Raw genomic sequence first — 22,478 nt, 5'->3', positions numbered from 1 at the left:
TGGAAGGGACAAGGACCCGACTTACATCGCCGGCGCGTAGGGAAGAGGGAGCGATCCTGTTCGGGCGCCAATTAATGTGGTAAATAAAAACTAATTATTTACGCTGTCGGAATTTCTATAATTACCCAAGAAATGGTAATAGATAAAATGAGGAGCAGAGTCCGTGGTCTTCGAGTTGAAAGGGTTTTATTCCAGAACTCGAGTTAAGGGAGAGCTCCTTCACCAAGCGGGTTCAGGAGTAGTCTGCTTTACTTGGAACATAACAGCACTTGTTATGTTATGTTATGTTATGTTACATTTTATTTGTATAGCGCACAGCGACTCAGAAAAAGAGTATCCTGGCGCTTTCACAGCGAGACCTACAGAAAGTAACACAACACGACAATAAAACAGCAAGGGAATGTAATAAACAAAAGAAAAAACCTATAAAGTAAACAACCAGGTCTTAAGACCTTTCCTGAAAGCCAGCAGGCTAGTGGCGCCACGAAGTGTCAACGGCAAAGCATTCCACAACTGGGGGGCACGCAAACCAAAGGAGCGACCCCCAATGCGGGCTTTTTGAACACGCGGCACAACAGCCAAAAACTGTGACTCTGATCTAAGCGCCCGGGCCGGATGATAAAAGGACACTCTCCTTTGGAGGTACTTTGCACCTCCAGAGTGTAGGGCCTTATAGGTCAGAGTCAGCGTCTTAAAGATAATGCGCTTACGAATAGGCAGCCAGTGCAGGGCCTGCAAGAGGCCCGACACCCTAGCTCGCCTATTAAGGCCGTAGATGGCTCTCGCCGCCGCGTTCTGTGTCACCTGAAGGCGCTGTAGCAGATACTCCGGCAGGCCCAGGTATAGGACGTTAGCATAGTCCAACCTGGACCCGATCAGAGCCTGCACAGTCAGTTTCCGATGTTCTTCCGACAACAGGGGTAGAAACTTTCTTAACACCTTCAGGAGACCGAAGCAGGTGCCCGTCACTCCCAGAATCTGGGCTCTCATCGACAGACCCTTGTCCATCTTGACACCCAGATTCTTGGCAACTGCAGATGGAACGGAAGGGGGAGACATGTCCATAGGCCACCAGCCATGCCAGTCAGGGTCAGACGCACACCCAAAGAAGAGCACCTCAGACTTCTCGGGGTTGCACTTGAGGCCACTCAAATGAAACCATCTGAAAACAGCCCCAAGGCAATCCCGGATGCTCTCCCCATTAAAATCTCCTCCCCTCTCACAGGAGAAGAGGAGCTGAGTGTCGTCTGCATAGGACACGATCCGGGCCCCGCAAGACTCCGCCAGAGCCGCCAAAGGGGTCATAAAGATGTTAAAGAGGGCCGGGCTCAAAATGGAGCCCTGAGGGACCCCAACACCCAGTGGCGGCATCACAGCAGAATCCGGCGTGGTCCAGACCGTTTGTCGGCGGTCGGCTAGAAATGAAGAAAACCAGCTGAGCACCGTCCCCCTGAGGCCTATCTCGAAAAGTCTCGAGAGCAGGCGATCTTGGGGGACGGTGTCAAATGCCGCCGACAAGTCCAACATGACCAGCATGGCCCTGCCTCCGGAGTCCAAAACTCCTTTGATGTCTTCTGACACCTCCAGAAGTGCAGTCTCAGTACTGAGATTAGGGCGGAAGCCTGATTGGGAGGGATGCAGAAGCTCATGCCCTTCCAAAAAATTGGAGAGCACCATTTGAATGTGCTTCTCCAGAATTTTCATCAAGGCAGGCAAGAGAGAAATTGGTCTATAATTGACCAACGCCTCCGGGTCAAGGCCAGGCTTTTTCAATAAAGGGATCACCATAGCCTGTTTCCAGGCTAGTGGGACCAAGCCCTGGCTCAATGAAACGTTGAGCAGAGGGTTGACCAAAGGATTTAAGACTTCCGCCATTCTAGCAAGAAACTTTGCCGGACAGGGGTCCAGAGGCGAGCCAGACTTAAGAGCGCCCATGAGTCCTAACGACTCAGCGGCCGACAGGGGAGGAAAAGCTGCCAGCAATGGGCCAGATGTGGCGGCGAGGTGGAGGTCCTCCCTTATCCAGGTTACACCCGCAGGCACCACCAGGTGGAGAGAGTCTTGGATAAGCTTAATCTTGTCCGTGAAGAACTTGGCAAGGTCCGCCGCCCAGGACTTTGAGGGCATATCGTGGGCGACATTCGAGCGAGGAGCTGTAATTTCCTTCACTATGGAAAAGATTTCCTTGCAGGAGTTAGAGGCAGCCTCTATTCTCCCGGCAAGGTAAACCCTTTTCCCAGAACGAATGTCCCGTTGGTAGGCCTTCACCGCAGATCTATACAGCAGTTTAGCCTCAGGATCGTATTGGGCACGCCAAGCTCTTTCCGCCGCCCTGCACGACTGCCGGGCCGACGCCAGTGTCGCCGTAAACCACGGGGCCGAGACCCGTTTCATCGCAGAACGGGGGGCCATCACTGGGGCAAGATCATTAAGTCTATCCACTAACCAGCCCTGCAGAGCTTCCAGGTCCTTCTCAAGATCCCCCGTGCAAAGGCACGGGTGCTCAAGAGCAGCCTGCGCGAGCATTGCCGGTGTTACGGAGTGGTAAGCCCGGAGGGCGCGTCGCTGTTGCTGAGACCCCATGTTAACAGGTCTCATCACGCCTTTGACCAAAAATTTGGCCAACCAATGATCAGACCACAACACCGGAATTATCTCCTTCACCTCAAGGGGAAAGGTAGAAAAAACCTGATCCAGGGTATGCCCCTTCACATGGGTGGGCCCCACGAGAAACGGCGTTAAACCCAAGGGGGCGGTGGCCTCCAAGAGTTTGATGGTATCTGAGTCTGATGGAATATCCATGTGAAGATTGAAGTCTCCAGCCACAATACACTGAGCCGCTTTCAACGCCAACCCAGATAGGACAGACTCAAAGTCTTCAAAAAAAGTGCCCAAAGGGCCAGGTGGTCTGTACACCAGCAAACCCTTAAAGGATTGGTGAGGGGCCAGGGAGATGGAGAAAGCAAGGGACTCAGAGCCCCGGATGTCATCAATCGGCAAGATGGAGCAAACCACGCTTTCCTGCACCACCAGGGCCACTCCTCCGCCCCTACCCCTGGGTCTATCCTGCCTGTAGATACTGTAGCCAGGAGGGATAGCCGCCGCCACATCAGGGTTGGAAAACTCCCCCAACCAAGTCTCAGTTAACATGAGACAGAGGGGCCTTTCCAGCTCTAAAAGGTCAAAAATCTCCTGCGCATGTCTGGTGAGAGATCTGGTGTTAAGCAGCATGCAAAGGTGGCCAGCATGCGTGATTGGTTTAATGGAGGAAGAAGAAACAGCACGGCTCGGACGCCAGCCGCATCCAGGGCAACAGCACTTACCCCAGAACCGACCAGGATAAACGGTGCGGCAGCCCCCTTGAGGGGGGGGGAATGGGCGAAGCGAGCGTAGCTCCCCAGATGTATAGTGAAGCCAAAACGACTCCCTACCGGAGTCAGATGGTGGAAGAGTCCCGTCCGCCGCCCCGCCCGCCTCCGGGACGCTGACGGGCGCAGACGGGCTGGACTCTGGCGTGACTCCGGCGGTGATCCGGCGTACCCGCTGCGCGTAACCGCTGCGCGTAAGCATGACTACCTTATATACATTATGAGTACAATCAAAAGAAGGAGTTCCCCCGGACTTGATTCAATCATTCATGATGTAATCATACGGAAGACATAGCATGCTTGTTCTCGTTTAAAGAATAACTTGGATTACATTTACACATAGACAAACATATTGCATTGGAGTGATTGTGGTGACAAGTTACAGAGTTACTAGTGTCTGGGGACAGAGAATCGAGGCATTGTTACAGGGTCGTTTCTGTCGGAAAGGTAAAGAGGACGAGGCATTGTGCGTTCTTTACTTCTTACACAAGGGCGGTGATGTCTCACAATGGTATAGCTGGGAGGAAGGAGAATGGGCTGTGGTTAACTATTCTTCTTCATGGCAGTCTCATGTGCTTGATCAGGTTTTCCCTTGATTGTTGACCCAACCCGTGGCTGCCCCCGCAAGCTGAGAGATCATTGACGAGCGAGAGCTGCTCGTTCTGTGACAGAGTTGGAGAGGGGGGGGGGTTTGGCGAGCCAACCATCTTAACTGACTCCGTTCTGGTCTAAGGGAAAATATCGAACGGGACGGAAACCCGTAAGATACACGATGGCTGGCCATTATTTTCTTTGCATGTGCCAGTACAACGAAGAGAAAAATAGGCAAGAGGGGGTATAACAGGATCTGTGCTTGAAGTAGGAAAATCGGCTTGCCTGGTCGGTATTAGGGTGAATAGGGTGCATGATGGGACACCAGGCGGAAAAGAGAGTTTTTAGTCAACTTCCACACTAGAAAGAAAAGAGGAGGTCAACTATCTGGTGGACGTTGGCTCTGACAGGAATCCCAAGAGGGTCATCCATGTCAACTGCCTTAAACCCTGTTATGACAGGGCAGATGTGACCATTATCATGGTTACAGATAAGGATAAGGCAGTAAAGAGTGAATCTCTCCCTAACCTCTGTCCAACATTCCAAAAGATGGGTCAGTGGAAGGGGTAGTCTTGTCAGACACCCTCACTGCCCAACAGCAGACTGATTGCAGGAATGTCCTAATTCAGTTTGCTGAACTCTTCTTTTCGACCCCTGCTCAAACTAGCTGGTGTGTACCCATGATGTGGGTGCTGGTAAAGGCATAAGAATAAAATGTACAGGCAGTCTGATCATGTGAAAGAGAGCATCAAAGCTGAAGTAAGCAAGATGCTGGAATTGGGAGTCCTAGAGCCCCCTGAAAGCCCCTGGGCCAGCCCAGTTGTCTTAGTCCCTGAACCTCATACCCAGGATGGTAAAAAAGAAAGGAAGTTTTGTGTGGACTATATGGGCCTCAATGCAGTGACCAAAACTGATTGACAGGTTGGGAGCAGCCAAATATCTGAGTACTGTTGATCTCACATCTGGGTACCAGCAGATAGGTCTGACCCCAGCAAAAGAAAGATCTCCATTGTCAATCCCAGATGGGCATTATCAGTTCACTGTGATGCCCTTTGGTGTGAAGAATGCACCTGACACTTTTAAAAGGTTGGTGAACAAAGTCCTAACAGGCCTGGAAGAATATAGAGCAGCATATCTAGATGATATTGCTGTCTTTAGCTCCACCTGGCAGGATTAACTGATCCACCTTAGGAAAGTACTTGAGGCTCTAAGACGTGCAGGCTTCACTATCAAGGCAAGCAAGTGCAGATAGGGCAGAGAAAGGTTGTATACTTGGACCAAGTTCAAGCCGTACAACCGAAGATCCAAACCATTCTGGACTGGGTGGCTCCAACAATCCAGACTCACGTCAGGGCCTTCCTTGACTTAAATTAAATAAACCCATATTTATAAAGCACAAACATATCACCCCTTAGGGTTTCAAGGTGTTGGTGGCCCTCAGGAGATTAAGTGAGCTATTGTCCAGAGTCACATGGTCCTGAGCTGAGCTGCTGCAAAGGATCGAACTGTGAGTCCTGTGCTCCAGAGTCAGCCGCTTTGGCCGCTGCGCCACACCTCTCCTACCTCCCCTGTTTTGACTGAGTACTACAGGAGGTTTGTGAAGCATTATGGTACCAATGTGACACCCCTTACAGAAGTGACCTACACATGACTGCCCAAAAAGGTGAACTAGACAGTGGGCTGTCAAAGTGTTTTTGACACTCTGAAGAAAGCAATGTATTCTGCACCTGTTCTGAAAGCTCCAAAATATGCCAAGCAGTTCATTATGCAGACTGAAGCCTCTGAACATGGGATAGCAGTGGTCCTATCTCTAATAAATGACCAAGGTTAAGACCAGCCAGTGGCTTTCATCAATAGAAGACTACCCCCCAGGCAACATTTTGAAGTGTTTTTGAGAGGGAAGCATTTGCTGTGGTTTGGTCCTGTAAGAAGCTGAGGCCATGCCTATTTGGTTCTCACTTTATTGTTCAAACCGACCACGGGCCTCTCTGATGGTTAATGCAAATGAAAGGTGAAATTCCCGAACTGCTAAGGTGGTCCATCTCCCTACAGGGAATGGACTTAAGTCGAACACTGACCTGGGACTGCCCATGCCAATGCAGGTGACCTTCCCAGGTTTTTCCACTTAGACAAGGAAGACTCTCTAGGGAAAGGTTAGTCTCATCCTCTTTCGTTTGGGGTGGCGGGCAATGTATGAAAGTGCCTCTTTTGGACATGGTTAGCCCCCACTTTTTTTCCTGGAAAATTTTGACTGGGAGTTCATGCGAACCAGGCTCCCTGTGCCAAAGCTTCTTCCTTAAACTATGCCTTTTCTTTTCCCAATTGTCACCACTCAGTACCCTTTGTAAGTCCCTACTAAATGACACCCCTTGTACCTAGAGCATTGGCACTGAAGAGGGACCCTAAGGCTAGCAGCACAAATTGAGTCAACATAGGGTCCTTTCCCTAAGGCCCTGCACTCTGCCATTTCAGACTGCATGCAGACAAAACCGTAGGGTCTACATGGCGCAAATCCCTGTGTGCCACGCCCACAGACACTGAATAAGATAAAGGTAAGACACCCCTGTGCGATGGTCTTAGACCTAAGGCAGGGTGCACTTATCTCCTGTGAGGGCATATCTGCATGAGCAGGTATGCCCCTGCAATGTCCTTGTTGATTCCTGGGTTTGTAAGTGACCGGGGAAGCCATAGTAAGTGCATGGGCTGGACACTCATCATTACGAGTTCCCTAGCTCCATGATGGCATCACTGAAGTATATGATGTTTGGGACCAAATATCTCATGATAATAAACCTGTACTGGTTCCAGAGGCAGACTTATTAAAAGTTGCACACAGATGACCCCTTAGAGGGGTCCCCTGAAACCTACCAACACTTATTGTGGTCACTGACTGGCCTAAGCCAGCCTGCTACCACCAGACAGTGTTCTGTCCTCATAAAGAGGGTGCCTGTGCACTCTAAGACGAGAACAATGCCTTTCCCAGGTGGAGGTGTTCACACCTATCCCTGGTCAGGAAGACTCGTCTGTGGCAAGGAGCTTCAAAGGCCTTGCTGCCTTTGTAATGTGACCTTAGCCTTTTTTGTGGGAGGACAGGACGGAAAGCTTAATAAGAATAGGAGGTGTGCCCCAGACCCCTTTACCAATCCCCCTTTCAGGTGTTGAATGCGGTGGGACTTATCAAATCCAGGCTAGGGCAATGTTCCCCTTTCACAGGAGGTGGGTATAATAGAGAGTGTACAAGCCCAAGGTAAGGGGCCCATTGGCCACGACCTGTCACTACCTTGTAACACCCCTAAATCTAGTATTAGGTGGCATCCCAGACCCAGAACTTCAGCTCCTGGTGATGTAAGAAGAGCCGGACACTACAGAGTCGCACCAGGAGAGAACACTGCAGAGAACTATTGACTTGGCCCGCGCCCTACCAGCCTGTCTAAAGCCCTCAATGATCCTGTGCCAAAAGACGTTTCATCCTGCAGCCTAGTGACCTCTAAAACCTTGGAAGGACTGCCTGCCTTTGACAAAGATCAAGATCTCCTGAGAACAGCGGATCTGTTCACCAGCAACTACTTCTAAGTAAAGGCATCTGTGACCTAAAGATCCGCAAAAACCTGCTCCCTGTTCCACCTCTGCACCCGACGCCTCCGGCCCGAGTCCAAGTGGCCCTCTAGTCCCAGTGAGATTCTCCAGAGCTCCAGACCAAGGGTCGGTAGACCCCATAACTGCGACCTGCTACTGTAAGTAGTTTCTGATGCACAAAGCCAACCCTGCACCCGCTCACCTTGGGCCTTGGTGAAGAAGATCAAAGGTATCTCTATGTCCCTGAGCATTGCAACTTACCTCTCCAGATGTTGGTTGCTTCGACCGGCCTCCTGGCCTGAGCCTGCAGCCCTTTTCCAATTTGACCTTTCTCTATTGCTTTTCAGTGCGCACCTGCTGCTGTGTTGATGCCCTGCACCCGGCCGCCCCTGTGCTGCTGGTGGTGGTGTGCTGTTGCTGCTGCTTCGGACCCTGCCCAGTGCTTGCTTCAATTACTGGAAACTGGTCCACCAAGTCATTGCTACTTACCTGTAAGCAGTCTCTGTCTGAAGGCCCATTCTTCATTGAGTTGCATTCAGTGGCGGCTCCTCTGCTAAGGTGGCAGGGCGTCGCCCCACTGCGAGGAACTGCAAAGAAAGGAAGTGGTAGACACTCCTGTGCTCAGCGACAGTTTGGACGGCCCTCTTGGGCAGCCCAAACCAGTCATGCGCACTTCCCTGTTTTCCATGCAGGCTCCATCACAGCCTGCATGGAGAACATGCCCACCCCTATAGCATGGCTGAGCGCCTTGACAACGCTCCATTGGAGCATTGTGATTGGCTTAGGGGTGGGAGACTGGCTGCCTGCTTCCTGGTCCTACCTGTAGTCGGACACAGGTGAGCAGGAGAGAAGATGCAGGACCCGGTGGCGGCAAGGTAAGGATTTTTTAATAATTTTTTTTTATAAAGTAGCCCGTGAGCAAACCTTTACCCCCCGCACTCAACCCCCACCCCACCCGCGAATCATGCTGGCTGCCCCTAGTTGCATTGGGCTCCCGACCTTGCACTCTGCACCCAGCCATCCCTTTGCCTGTGGGTGGTGTACTGTTGGTGCTGAACTTGACCATGTTCAATATTGACCGTAACGCTGAAAGACTGGTCTTGTAAGTCGATGTTACCTATACGTATGCTGAAGGGTTTCTTCCTCCTATAGATTAACATTGCAAAGTCTGAAAATTGCACTAAGTGTCCACTTTTGATATTTAACAGTATTTCTATTACAAAACTTATTTACCTAAGATGAAGTTCTGTGGTTCTGCAAAATAAACATAATCAAGTATTATTTTTATAAATGGATCTCATATTTTTTTATGCAGTGTGTCTCATTTCTTGCCTGAGTGCGTACAACAAATGGTCAGTACTACTCTCTGATAAACCTAACAGCTCGCCCACACTACCACAAATAGAGCATTAGTGTCATCTATTTGAGCCTCTGTAAGCCTCTGGGGATCCAACAAACTCTGCACACTAAACCTCTTTTTGGTATACTATATAGAGAGCCAGCTTTCTACAATATGGTCGTGGTGCCTGTACATCATAATACTGATGATCTAACACAGAATACTTCAAAGCCCGATAAGAAATATTCTGCCTGTCATAGTTCAAATATTGCTGCATCAAGTGTGCCCGTAGCCCGGGGCACAGCGCCAGATCTCTCTCCGGCAAGGACAATGCTGAAGATGACGGACTTCCCATAAAATGTAAAATTCGGCAGGACCCCTGAACATATTTTGATGTGGTCAAAGGTTCCAGACTCCGGGTGGCCTCCAGCTATCTTTTATGTTATGTTATGTTACAATAATTTGTAGAGCGCACATACACCGAACTGTTTCTTGGCGATTCTCCGAATACCCAAGCCAGGGGTTGTAGGTAAGTTGATCCTCACAGCTCCTGAAGGCGACTGGTAGGTGCACCTACGCTTCGGTGCGGACGGCCAGGGACCAAGACACTTCATCCTGAGCAGCACAGCGGCGGCGCTCTTCTCCAGGGCCCGGGTGGGGATGGCCGGTGGATGAGGGAACCTCATGCTCCAGATGTGGCCCTCCACCACAACAGCCCTCACTGTTATCCTTGGTACAGCAGGGCCTGGCAGGCAAACCCTTCTCCTGAAAATTAGTATTTAATTGTCTTCTTCCTCCCAAAGACGATCAAAGCAGCATTTCTTCTTGAGTGTCTTGGGTGGAAGATGATTCCCAGAAAGGAAGGCAGCCAATAGGAAAGCGCCGTCTCTGGAACACAAGACTTCTCTGCTAAACTGGTGTGGGCCTCCGCCCTGGAGTAGGGTCTCCTGGTGCAGGTCACAAGGGTGGATCCTCGAGTGGAGATCTGCATGGACATCATTTATGGGTCTCCAGGGGTCACCCCTGCGACCCGTGACTTGCTCTTTACAACCTCTGGGACTGCCTTTGCGATCCCTGGGACTGCCTTTGCGACGCCTGGGACTGCCTTTGCGACGCCTGGGACTGCCTTTGCGATCCCTGGGACTGCCTTTGCGACCCCTGAGACTGTTTTTGCGATCCCTGGGACTGCCTTTGCGACCCCTGCAACTACCTTTGCGACCCCTGGGACTGCCTTTGCGACCCCTGTGACTGCCTTTGCGACCCCTGAGACTGCCTTTGTGACCCCTGGGACTGCCTTTGCGACCCCTGGGACTGCCTTTGTGACCCCTGGGACTGCCTTTGCGACCCCTGCGACTGCCTTTGCGATCACTGGGTCTGCCTTTGGAACCCGTGCGACTGCCTTTGCGACCCCTGGGACAGCCTTGGAGAACCCTGGGACTGCCTTTGCGACCCCTGGGACTGCCTTTACGACCCCTGGGTCTGCCTTTGCGACCCCTGGGACTGCCTTTGCGACCCCTGGGTCTGCCTTTGGAACCCCTGGGACTGCCTTTGGAACCCCTGGGACTGCCTTTGCGACCACTGGTCTTAAAAGTATCAAAAGCAGTCAATGTTGGCCCCATGGTAGGGTGGCACACACACGCCCCTGGTCTCAGGAGGTTTTAGTGCACTTTCTATTTTTAAATCATCTAAATTGCAATATTTTGCCTTTCAAGCACAGCAGCAAGAAGGCAGAATTAGCTATAATCCTTCAGAGCGCTATGAAGCCAGACAGCGCCTCATTTCAGGTTATGGTCGTAATCACGTAAAGCATGACGTCATCCATTATATAGCTTCTAACATTGAATCATGACCAGACAAGTAAAATACTTTGTTTTCACTTTTGTCTTTAATATGTTTAATGTTTTCGCTTTTGCTAGAGGCTGTTGTGAGTGACAGCAGGGGAGGAGCCAGAACATTAAAGTAGCCCCCACTCTATCCATACGTCAGATGCGCAGTGAGTAGGCCCTACACACCTTAGATGAGGTCCCTTCATCCCACCTTCCGTCCATCTATCTTACCAACTTTTAAACCTTCCATGCAACAATCCATCCATCCATCATTTCATGCTTCCATCCATCCATCCATCATTTCATTCTTCCATCCATCCATCTGTCCGTCCATCAATCCATCCATTCATCCATCCATCCATCCATCCATCCATCCATCTATCTATCTATCTATCCACCCATCCATCCATCGTTTCATGCTTCCATCCATCCATCGTTTCATGCTTCCATCCATCCATCCATCTTTTCATTCTTCCATCCATCCATCCATCTTTTCATTCTTCCATCCTTCCATCCGTCCATCTGTCCATCCATCCATCTATTCATCGTTTCATGCTTCCATACATCCATCTATCCATCTTTTCATTCTTCCATCCATCCACCCGTCCGTCCATCCATCGATTCATCCATTTATTTATTTATGCACTTTATAAAGCGCACAAATACCCGAAGGTGTCTCGGCGTTGCAGAACAACAAAAGCAGAGGGGACAAGATGGATCATTGATTAAAGAGCCAAGTCTTTATCTGTTTCCTGAAAACGAGCAGGGAAGGGCTAGTTTTAATGTTAGACGGAAGCCTGTTCCAAAGTTTGGTGGTGGCGTGTAGGAACGATCTGTCACCCCATGAAGCCTTTTTTGTACGTGGAACAATAAGAAGATTGGTGCTGGATGATCGTAGTTGTCTGGGGGGAATATAGGGGCAGAGAGACTGCTTGAGAAAGTTGTGGCCAGTTGTGTGGATGGATTTATAGGCAATGCAGAGCGCCTTGAACTTGGCTCTGCTTCTAATCGGTAGCCAGTGAAGTTGGCGAACTACTTTGGAAATAGGTTTAAATTTGGGGGTGCCTGTCAGGAGTCTAGCTGCCGCGTTTTGAATTAGCTGGAGTTTATTGAGAGCTTTTTCTTGTGCATTGACCAAGAGTCCATTTCAGTAATCTACTTTGGACATTACTAATGTGCTGATCTGTATTTTGGCAGCTGAGGCTGGGAGGTATGGACGAAGCTTTTTTATGATTTTGATAGAATGAAATGCGGATGAGACTACCGAGTTGGCATGGTGCATAAAGGAAAGTTTGGTGTCGAAGATGACTCCTAGATTTCTTACTTTAGTAACTGGGAGAGGGGTGTTCCCAGATCGGGTGGCCACCAAAGAGCTGACCAGGCCGGGGTCAGATTACCGAAAATCAAGACCTCTGTCTTACTAGAGGTCAGCCTCAAGGAATTATCCGCCATCCAGGAGCTTATAGCAAGCATTTCTTTCTGAAAGTTGGCTGCAACCCTGGCACCATCGTTGTGTATAGCTAACACAAGCTGGGTGTCGTCAGCATAGGAGGTAAGGCCCAGATTGTAGGATTTGATGACCCTCGCCAAGTCCAACACATAGATATTGAATAGAGTTGGACTTAGTGAGGATCCTTGAGGGACCCCACATGGAAATGAGAATGGGGGAGATGTGAAAGTGCCTAGCATAACAGATTGTGAGCGATTGGCCAGGAAAGACGCTAGCAGGGCCCTGGCCATATGTTCGATTCCTAAGGCAGTAACACGGTCGATCAAAGTAGCATGATCGACCGTGTCAAATGCTGCTGAAAGGTCAAGCAAGCCAAGAACCTCCATTATCCATTATTTTTCAAATCTCATTGAGGCTTTGATAAGGGCGGTTTCTGTACCATGTCCCTTTCTGAAACCGAATTGCGTATCATCAAGTAAATGATGTTGTTCATCACCTTCTCAGCAATTGTTGCTGGGAGGAGCAGAGAGGCAATGGGTCTATAGCTAGCTGTTGCAGCTGGATCCTAGTTAGGTTTTTTGATGAGAGGATTGATAATTGTCTTTTTCCATACAGTAGGGAAAAGTCCAGTCTTGAACATAGAGTTGATTATGGTAGCCAGATTGGCTCCAATAATATCCGGGTTAAGTTTGAGGATAGCAGGGGGCAAGGATCCTCAAGTGATCCTGATTTTGATGATTATATGAGGGGTAGGATGATGTCGGCGGAAACTGAGGTAAATTCATCAAAGGTCGGAGTTTGGAAAGCCAGCGGGGTGATATCCCTTTAATAGACAGAAGATGTGGCAGGATCACTAGAATCCACTGAGGATATGGAAGAGGGCTTGGTATTTGCAAAATCATTGTAGATGGAACATACTTTCTCTTGGAAATATATAGCTTGAGAGTTGCAGAGTTTCTGCGTAGCGATGGTAGGCGGTGTTGAACCCTGCCCTGCAAGTTTAGATGCCACTTGGTATAGTTGTTTAGCAGAATTTTGTGCAGAGTTAATTTGGTGACAGTAGAATTGACTTTTAGCTGTGATTAAAAGACATTTGTAGATGACAGGAGATTGTTTGTAGATTGATTTCTTGGAGGGGGTCATAATTTAAACGCCAGCTGCGTTCAAGGTTTTGACGTTTTTGCTTTTCACACCTAAAGGAATCATTAAACCATGGCGCAGAAGGCGTGATTCTGTTATTAGATCTGTGTTTAATGGGTATCGCCTTATTGACTGCATCTTTTATCCAATTAGTATATGAAATGGCTGCTAAGTCAGGGTCAATAGGGGAACGGTCAGGTTGATTAGTGAGTAACGAGGTGTGGAATTCAAGGGAATCAATGTTGCTGCATGCTTTAAACTGTTTAGGGAGTGGGGTGATAGGGCAGGCAGCCTGATTACTTTTATAATAGATGTAAAAAAATACTGCATGATGGTCAGTCAAGGGTAGAGGTATAATATTTCCTACAGTCAGATTTTAGTTATTAGAGAAAATTCCATCAAGAATTTCTGATTTAAGGGAGTAGCTATTCCAGTATATTATGGCAAGGCCTCCACCTTGTTTCCCTTGTCTGTCGTGTCTATAAACTGAGGATCCGTCGGGGTTGCTGTATGAAAATCAGGGGCAGCAGTTGCATCGCCCAAAGTTTTGGTTATCATAAGAATATCGAGTTTGTAGCTCTCAATAAAATCCTGAATGTCGTATTTATGTTTAGGAAGGGAGCGGGCATTTATCAGAGCAGCATGTATGTTGTTTCCTAAGGAATAGGATGATTTATGATTAACTGTGTGAACATAGCAGTTGGAATGGCAGGGCGTGAATGGATAGCTAAGAGTTCTACGGTCTAAGGTGTGGTAGTTGGTAGGCAAATTACCGTAGGCTCGAATGTTCTTGAGTTGAGCAGGAGAGTATACCAGTGGCTTGTCGCCACCTATTTGGCCGGGGGGACCATGGGGGTGGGCCTAGGCTTGGTTCAGGCGCGGACGGGTGCAGACGGTAGCCCGCAGCGCCTTTGGAAAATCATCCTTTTTTAGGTTTTTGCCTAGCCAATGCGTACGAAGTACGCATGCGCTAGCAAAATCTTATGTTTTTCTCTGTGGGGTCGGGTATCCGCCCCCTCCTCCCATTGGCTAGCTCCATAAATGGAGGCTAGCCATTGGGAGAAGGCTCTGTCCGTCAATCTCGGACCAGATTCGGGGGCGTTCCCGAGAATTTTTCCCTTTTGGCTACGTCACGCTACGTCAGCCGAAAGCCGATTCTCGGGAACGCCCCTGAATCTGGTCCGGCATTGCCGGCAACTGCCTTCTGTTACTAGATCCCTTGTTTTAATGGGAGTTGTGCTTGTCTTTTTTTAAAGACCTGGCAACTAGACAGCTACAACGAAAACCAGCCTCAGCCACAAACAAATATAATGTAAATTCTATAATTAAAAATGAGCCACAAAGAAAACAACAAAAAATGAACCAGTGGCAGCAAGGATCGAACCAAGAAAGCCTCGAAGATTGGGCAGAAGCGTTGTTCTTGAACTCACAGCGATATAACAGCGACCACTGTAAAACTGATTTGTCCATGAGCATGGCGCTCAATTTAGCACATATAAATGATAAATTCCGCATTCTAGTTTTTTGTCAGAACTCTGTGGGCGTGACCAACCGCCCATTGATGTACAAGCATGTTTAATTGTTTCTAGAGATTTCCGAAAGCACCTAAGGCAGGAGCACGACAGAGAGCGCAGACACTGAAAAGGGACACTCTGCATTGTTTACGTGGTGGCCCTCTTAGAAAGACTGTTCTCTTTCACAACCTACGCTGTCCGGGAGGAAATACCGAATTAATTCAGTTGAATCTCGCTCATAATTTTAAAGGGAAGTTGCGAGGACCAAATTAGGTTGATTGAAGGGAAAATTTTAAATTCTAAGAACAAAAAGTAATGACATTTGAAAATGGTTCGTAGTGAAAATAATAAATCACGGCCCTTTTGATTGTTGCCTGAAGGAAACACGGTCATGTTATCGACAAAGAGTGGTGTCTTTCTGTTAATTCCATGTTGAAAACGTATTTTTTTTACAAAAACGTTTAATATAATACTTCGTGTTTTAATGTTTTTTAAAATTTATTTTACACATTTCTAGGTTTGTTTGGCGTTGGGCTTGTTTGGTAGACCACTCACTTGTTTTGGGCTTCTTTTCTCGGCGGATTGTGCGTGTTTTTTACTTCAGACGTAACAACTAGAGCCCCGGGAGGAGAAGGAGGGGGGTGGGAGCTGCCATCGCCACCGCGAGTCTGTGTTGAAAAAAAAAAGAAAATAATGTGACTGTCCCCAGCCTTCGGGCCTCGGAGGACGGTACCAAAAAAAGAGCATTTCCGTTTGTTTTTTTCTAATCTGTATCCCCCGGAGCGCGGGCGGCCATCGCGGCCATGGCTTTTGAGAGCCTGTTCTCCAGCCCCCCCAACCCCGCGCTAGACAAGCGCAGCCCCGGCTCTGAGCGCGATGCAGGGGAGGACGAAAGGTCGAGTAACATTCTTCTATCAGCTTGTAATGTGTGTGGGGACCGAGGGGGAGGGTAGAGGGAGATCCCCCATGTTTATGACTGCAAACGCAACTTTCACGTGAAAAAAAGATGAACGCCCCGACCTTTTGTAATCCTGTAGTTTGAGGGTGGGAGTCTATAGGTATAAATGTGTGTATCAGTTTATACTGTAACAGTAAGATTGCATGCATGAAGGGTGCCACAAAAAACCCTCATCGGAAATCACTGGTCAAACGCAGACGTCCTTTCATTAATCCATTATCCCTTTCCCATGGCCTACTTAAGAAAGATCTCGCTGTACGGTGACAGTGTTGCTAAATGAGCACCGAATAGGAAAACTTTTGGAAATGAAGTTAATTCGGTGTAGTGAAATAATATTTCACTGGGCATATATGCCTGTAAGGTATGTTAATTAGACCTTACGTTACAACCCCCGCCCCTCAGTTCTGCTTATTTTTTATAATGGGGGTATTCAAATTATCTAACTACTTTCGTTGTTGACATCTTCACAGACCTTACGTTACAACCCCCGCCCCTCAGTTCGGCTTATTTTTATAATGGGGGTATTCAAATTATCTAACTACTTTCGTTGTTGACATCTTCACCCCACAAAGCAAAAACGTAAATAAAAAATATTATTCGTACATATTAACTGTAATGTATTTACATTTTTAAGTTAATTTCAAAACATCGTTTAGTTGTAACACATCTACACCTTCACATCAGTTATGTTTGTATTTATGTTTTAGAACTTCTGTGGTGTGAACCAAGCTAACAAGTGATTGAATGGTGTAAATAGCCCAGTACTCACATAAAACCCTCTTTAGTTTGATGGCCCGTGTGTGGGGGTGCTCGCAGTGTGTGGGGGGGGGGCTCTGTGTGGGTGTGTGTTGGGGGGCTCTCTGTAGGTGTTTGTGGGTGTCATTTGCGAAAGATAAAGCTAGTGGCATTGCAAATGACAATGCCATTTATTTATGTCAAAAAAAATATATAAAAATAATGTCAAGAGCATTGCCAATAGCTCAAACTTTAACAAAGGCAAAACCATTGCATTGTAAATGCTTGTTATACTTAGGTAACCAACTAACCTGCCCGCCGAAATGAGGCGGAATCACTTCCGGGGCGTGCTGCAGATCCGTCTTCCCTCCACAACAATCTGACAGAGTCAGCGGTGGACCGGGGAAGCGGAGAAAATAGGTGAGAATGTGCAATTTAAAAGCAGATTTAAAATACAGAAAACAATGCTCCCAAATAAACTAATAAAGCCCTTCGCTCGGCGCTTAGGTAATTAGCGCTACGAAAAAACGTCTACCTTGCTTTGTGGATCAATCCATCCATCCATTCATTCATCCATCCATCCATTTATCCTTTCACCATTACATCTATCCTTCATTTACCATTCCGTCTATCCTCCTTTCATCATTACACTCTTCCCATCCATCCTTCCATCTTTCCACTCACATGTCCAGCAATTTACTCCATCCATGCATCAATTCTTTTTCATCCGTCATTGCACCCTCCTTTTCTCAATTTAAACATTCACCCATTCGTCCAGGCTTTCACCATTCCAGCCGTGATTTCTTTCACCCACTCCTACAAATGTTTTTACGTTCCATCCATTCAGTCATTTCAACCTTGCAACCATGTCTTCGTGCTTTTTGGCACTTTCATCTTGTCACTGTTTCTTTTTTCTTTTCATATGTCTTTCTTTTCACTCTTTCTTCCAGCCCCCCCCCCTCTTAAACACTTTTTAAGGTCTTTGACCATTTAAGATAAAATAGTGAGCTGTGGTGAAGATCCTTTCCCTCCCCTCAGTGTGAATAAGTGAACAGACCCCTCAGCGTCCTCAAGTGACATTGTGTACCCTACCCTATAAAAAAGAAAAAAATTGTTTCTACCCTATAAAAAAGACGAAATGAGCGACATAACAATAAAACGGGGTACTTCGGGGAGGGGAGGGGGTGCTAGACGATGTGTCCAAAGCAGGTCTGTTGGGGTGAACGAGGAAGTTTCAAGGTTTAACCCGGAAATAAAAGGAACAACGGAGACAAATATCATCAAAAAAGGCAACGGGCTCTTGGTACCCGAGTTGAGAATTTTTTTTTCAAAACTGGCTTTCATGACCAAAATGAGGTCTGAACGATAAATATCTGACGAAAAGAATATCCGGATTTTTTTTGCAATAAAGGCAGACTCTGAAGGAGTCTATCATCATGACATATTCGATCAAGGATACACAGCTCGAAGACGAGTCGGAAGACTGAAGAATTTATCCCCAGTCCTCTTAGGGTTCAAAAAACGTAACCACAGTCCTCTTAGGGTTCAAAAAACGTATCCCCAGTCCTCTTAAGGTTCAAAGAATTTAACCACAGTCCTCTTGGTTCAAAGAATTTAACCACAGTCCTGATAGGGTTCAAAGAATTTAACCACAGTCCTCTTAGGATTCAAAGAATTTAACCACAGTCCTCTAAGTGTTCAAAGAACGTAACCACAGTCCTCTTAGGGTTCAAATAACGTAACCACAGTCCTCTTAGGGTTCAAAGAACTTAACCACAGTCCTCTAAGTGTTCAAAGAATTTAACCACAGTCCTCTTAGGGTTCAAAGAACTTAACCACAGTCCTCTTAGGGTTCAAAGAACTTAACCACAGTCTTCCAAGTGTTCAAAGAACCTAACCACAGTCCTCTTAGGGTAAAGGAACCTATCCACAGTCCTCTTAGAGTTCAAAGACTTAACCACAGTACTCTTAGTGTTCCAAGAACTTAACAACAGTCCTCTAAGTGTTCAAAGAACGTAACCACACAGTTCTCTTAGGGTTCAAAGAACTTAATCATAGCCCTCCAAGTGTTCAAAGAACCTAATCACAGTCCTCTTAGGTTAAAGGAACCTATCCACAGTCCTCTTAGGGTTCAAAGACTTAGCAATGTTCCTCTTAGTGTTCCAAGAACTTAACCAAAGTCCTGTAAGTGTTCAAAGAACGTAACCACAGTCCTCTTAGGGTTCAAAGAACTTCACCACAGTCCTCTTTGTGTTCAAAGAACTTAACCAAAGTCCTCTTAGTGTTCAAATAACTTAACAAAAGTCCTCTAAGTGTTCACAGAACGTAACCTCAGTCCTCTTGGGGTTCAAATAACTTATCCCCAGTCCTCTTAGGGCTCAAAGAACTTAACCACAGTCCTCTCAGGCAGTGGCGGCTGGTGGAATTTTAAACTGGTGTGTGTTATGAAGTAGGAATGAACGTACGGGAGCGAGCCCGACAGCAGTAAGGCGGGTTCGGGGGGGTTCTCCCCCGTGAAGACATTTTTTAAAAATTGCAATTTTTTGGTGCAATTTTCAGCACTATTTCTGTGATAAATGGACTGAAAAATCAGTTCTTCTAGGCATTCATAAAAGAAAACTCATACATTATTTCAGAGAATTTCTGTGTTGCCAAGCAAGTCTGACTTCTGAAGAGGGCTAGGGTACTAAGCAAGACTGCTTTGTCTCTACCCATTCCAATAGAAAACACCTAACATAGGTGCATAAACATTCACAAAGAAACACACTTGTAATTCTTTGGGCTAGATGTAGGTAAATCATTTTTACCAATTCTAAAATACCGAATTTTACCGATTCGGTATTTTAGAATCGGTAAATCTGATGTAGGTACATTTTCGCTATTTTTTACCGAATCGGTCAGATTGGGTAATTGCCGAATTGGTATTTACCGATTCGGTAATTGCCATTCATTCCTATGGGCCTGGAGGCCCATAGGAATGAATGTCAATTACCGAATCGGTAATTACCGATTCGGTAAATACCGAATCATTCAAGAGTGACAGGGTGTCACTTTGACACCCTGTTGCACCCCCTGATTAGGGCTTGTGTGCCATGTGGCACACATACATGCCCTTAGGGGCATGTATGTGTGCCCTTAGCGCATGTATGTGTGCCACATGGCACAGGTGTACATGCACAGATTTGCATATACACAGGTATTCGTTATTTACCACCAACTAACAGTTGGTGGTAAATAACGAATCCTTGAAGCCCTGTGACACTGTTTACAGTGCCACCTACATCTTAAAATACAGATTCGGTAATTTTACAGAATCGGTAATTTTACCGATTCGGTAAAATTACCGATTCGGTAAAATTACCGAATCTGTATTTTAAGATGCCCTACATCTCAGTATCCAGTATCCAAATACCGGTCGGTAACGGCTGAAAATTGGTATTTTCGGCCGTTACTGACCGGTATTTGGATACCTACATCTGGCCCAATGTTCCTACCAGAAATGAAGGCTGCCCACTTCCTTTTCTGCATCAGCTATTCAATGTTGATTGCCCAGTAATCTTCATGACATATTAAATAGCTACAAGTATAAGAAATATCCATTCGAAACAAACATTTCATTTTTAGGACGTCAGCAAAAGCTTTGCATTTTTGAGCAAGGCAATTTTGCAAAATAAAAAATGAAGTAAATATTGTACTTAAAATAGTTCATATAGGGCTCTGAAGCCCTTGGGTCCATCAGTATTTTAGAAAACCACTAAATAATACTACGTTATGAAGCATTGCTTAAAATATAAGAAATATCCATTAAAAATCTTTCATTTATTTTAAAAAGAAACAACAACAATTTTATATATAGAAGCAGGCTAGGTAAAAACATTTGACTTTATTTTTAAATACTTTGCATGCCACTCTCACGCCCTTGTGCCTGTCAGTACAGTAGAAAATGGCTACATAAAAATAGAATATGAAAATAAATAAATGTATATTTATATATGTATATCCCTTCAAAACCAATATGATATTTGTAAACACAAACAAAATTATTTTAAATAATACTATGTAAATACTTTGCATGCCACTCTTAGGTCCTTGTGACCTTCATCCAGCACAGCAGAAAAAGTGCAACAAAAAGAAATTATGGAAATAAATAAATGTACATTTTAACAACTTTCAAAACCAATATGATATTTTTAAACACAATTTAAAAAATAGTATTTAAATACTTTACATGTCAATCTCAGGTAGACTTCCGTCTGCCGCGGAACCATTGTGATTCCCACCGCCATCCGAATTTGGCGGTGGGAATTTTCAGTATGATGGCAGTCCTTCAGCCATCATAATGAGCCCCTAAGTCCTCATCCAGGAATCCATCCCTCAGTGCTGCCACCCCCTCTGCCTGGGACGAGCCTGGTGGCCCAGGCAGATGGAGCCTACAGCACTTGGAACTGCCGCTCCTATCCACTGACTACATGCAAAACCTTGGCATCTTCCTGGACTCCTCGCTCTCAATAAACCACCAAATCAACGCTGTTTCAGCCTCCTATTTCCACATGCTTCAGCTACTTCATAAGATCTTGCAGTGCATCCCCACCATGATGCAGAGATCCAGGACAAGGCCCTCTCCGGCAGAACTCAGTGGGTCAGACTAACACCCTTCCTCTCTGACCCTACACCAACCACCTGCAGAGTCCCCCAGAGGTCCTCCCTCAGCCCCAGGTTCTTCAACGTTTACATGGCACCACTCGCCCCATCGTCAGAACCCATGGACTCAACATTGTTTCATACGCAGACAACACCCAACTCATTCTCTCCCTATCCAGTGAACCCAATGCAGCCAAACACAACTTTCAAGAAGGCATGGAAGCTGTCTCAAAATGGATGAAAAGCAGCTGCCCACAGCTCAACACTGAAAAAACAGAAGTACTCATCATGGGCCCATACCTCAATGCCTGGAACGACACCTGGTGGCCCCGCATTCAACCTTGGTATCATCCTGGACTCCGAGCTCAGAATGGACTGCCAGATCAACTCCGTCGCATCCTCCTGCTTTCACACCCTCTGCCTCCTACGTAAGACCTTCAAATGGATCCCCCTCGAACAAAGAAAGACCGACACTCACACCCTTGTCACCAGCAAACTCTACTACGGCAACGCACTCTACACTGGAATAAACAAAAACCTTACCCGCAAGCTATAAAACATCCAGAACGCCGCTGCACGATTGCTCCTCAACCTTCCAAGACACTGCCATATCTCCCAGCAGCTGCGCACACTCCACTGTCTCCCCAATGAGGCTAGAATCACCCTCAAGATTCTCACCCACGCACACAAAGCCCGCCACAACACCGGGCCAGCATACCTAAACAGCCGACTCCAATTCCACACACTCCAAAGGTCCCTATGATCAGCCCAGATCTAATACGCCATGATCCCCTGCACCAGGAAGTCCAGATCGGAGGCCGCTCCTTCTCCTTCCTCACTACCAGAGCCTGGAACACCCTACCGCTCCACCTCAGACAGACAACATCACTCCCCATCTTCACGCAAAACCTCAAAACTTAGCTTTTCGACAGACCCCCTCCATGATGGACTGGAACCTGCACTTCCCCTCCTCCCCAGCGCCTTGAGACCCTTACGGGTGAGTAGTCGCGCTTAACAAACACATGATTGATTGATACCTCACCACCACTTCTCCTTCTACACGTACACCAGACAGCTCCACTCCGTTCAACTGGCCCAGGCCACCATCCCATGTATCAGCAAGACCACTGCTGGAGAAAGATCCTTCTCCTAACTCCTGGACCTCCCTGCCTCTCCACCTCAGGCAATCACCATTACGTCCACATTTCAGGAAGGACCTCAAGACCTGGCTCTTCGACTGAACTGCAGATCCCCTCACCCGCTCCCCTCACCCCCACATTGCTTGAAACCCTTACGGATAAGGAGTTGCGCTTTATAAAAATGAGTGTGTAACTTAATGT

Source organism: Lissotriton helveticus, chromosome 1_2 (genome assembly GCF_964261635.1).
Source record: "Lissotriton helveticus chromosome 1_2, aLisHel1.1, whole genome shotgun sequence".
Lineage (NCBI taxonomy): Eukaryota > Metazoa > Chordata > Amphibia > Caudata > Salamandridae > Lissotriton > Lissotriton helveticus.
This window is presented reverse-complemented; position numbering follows the sequence as displayed.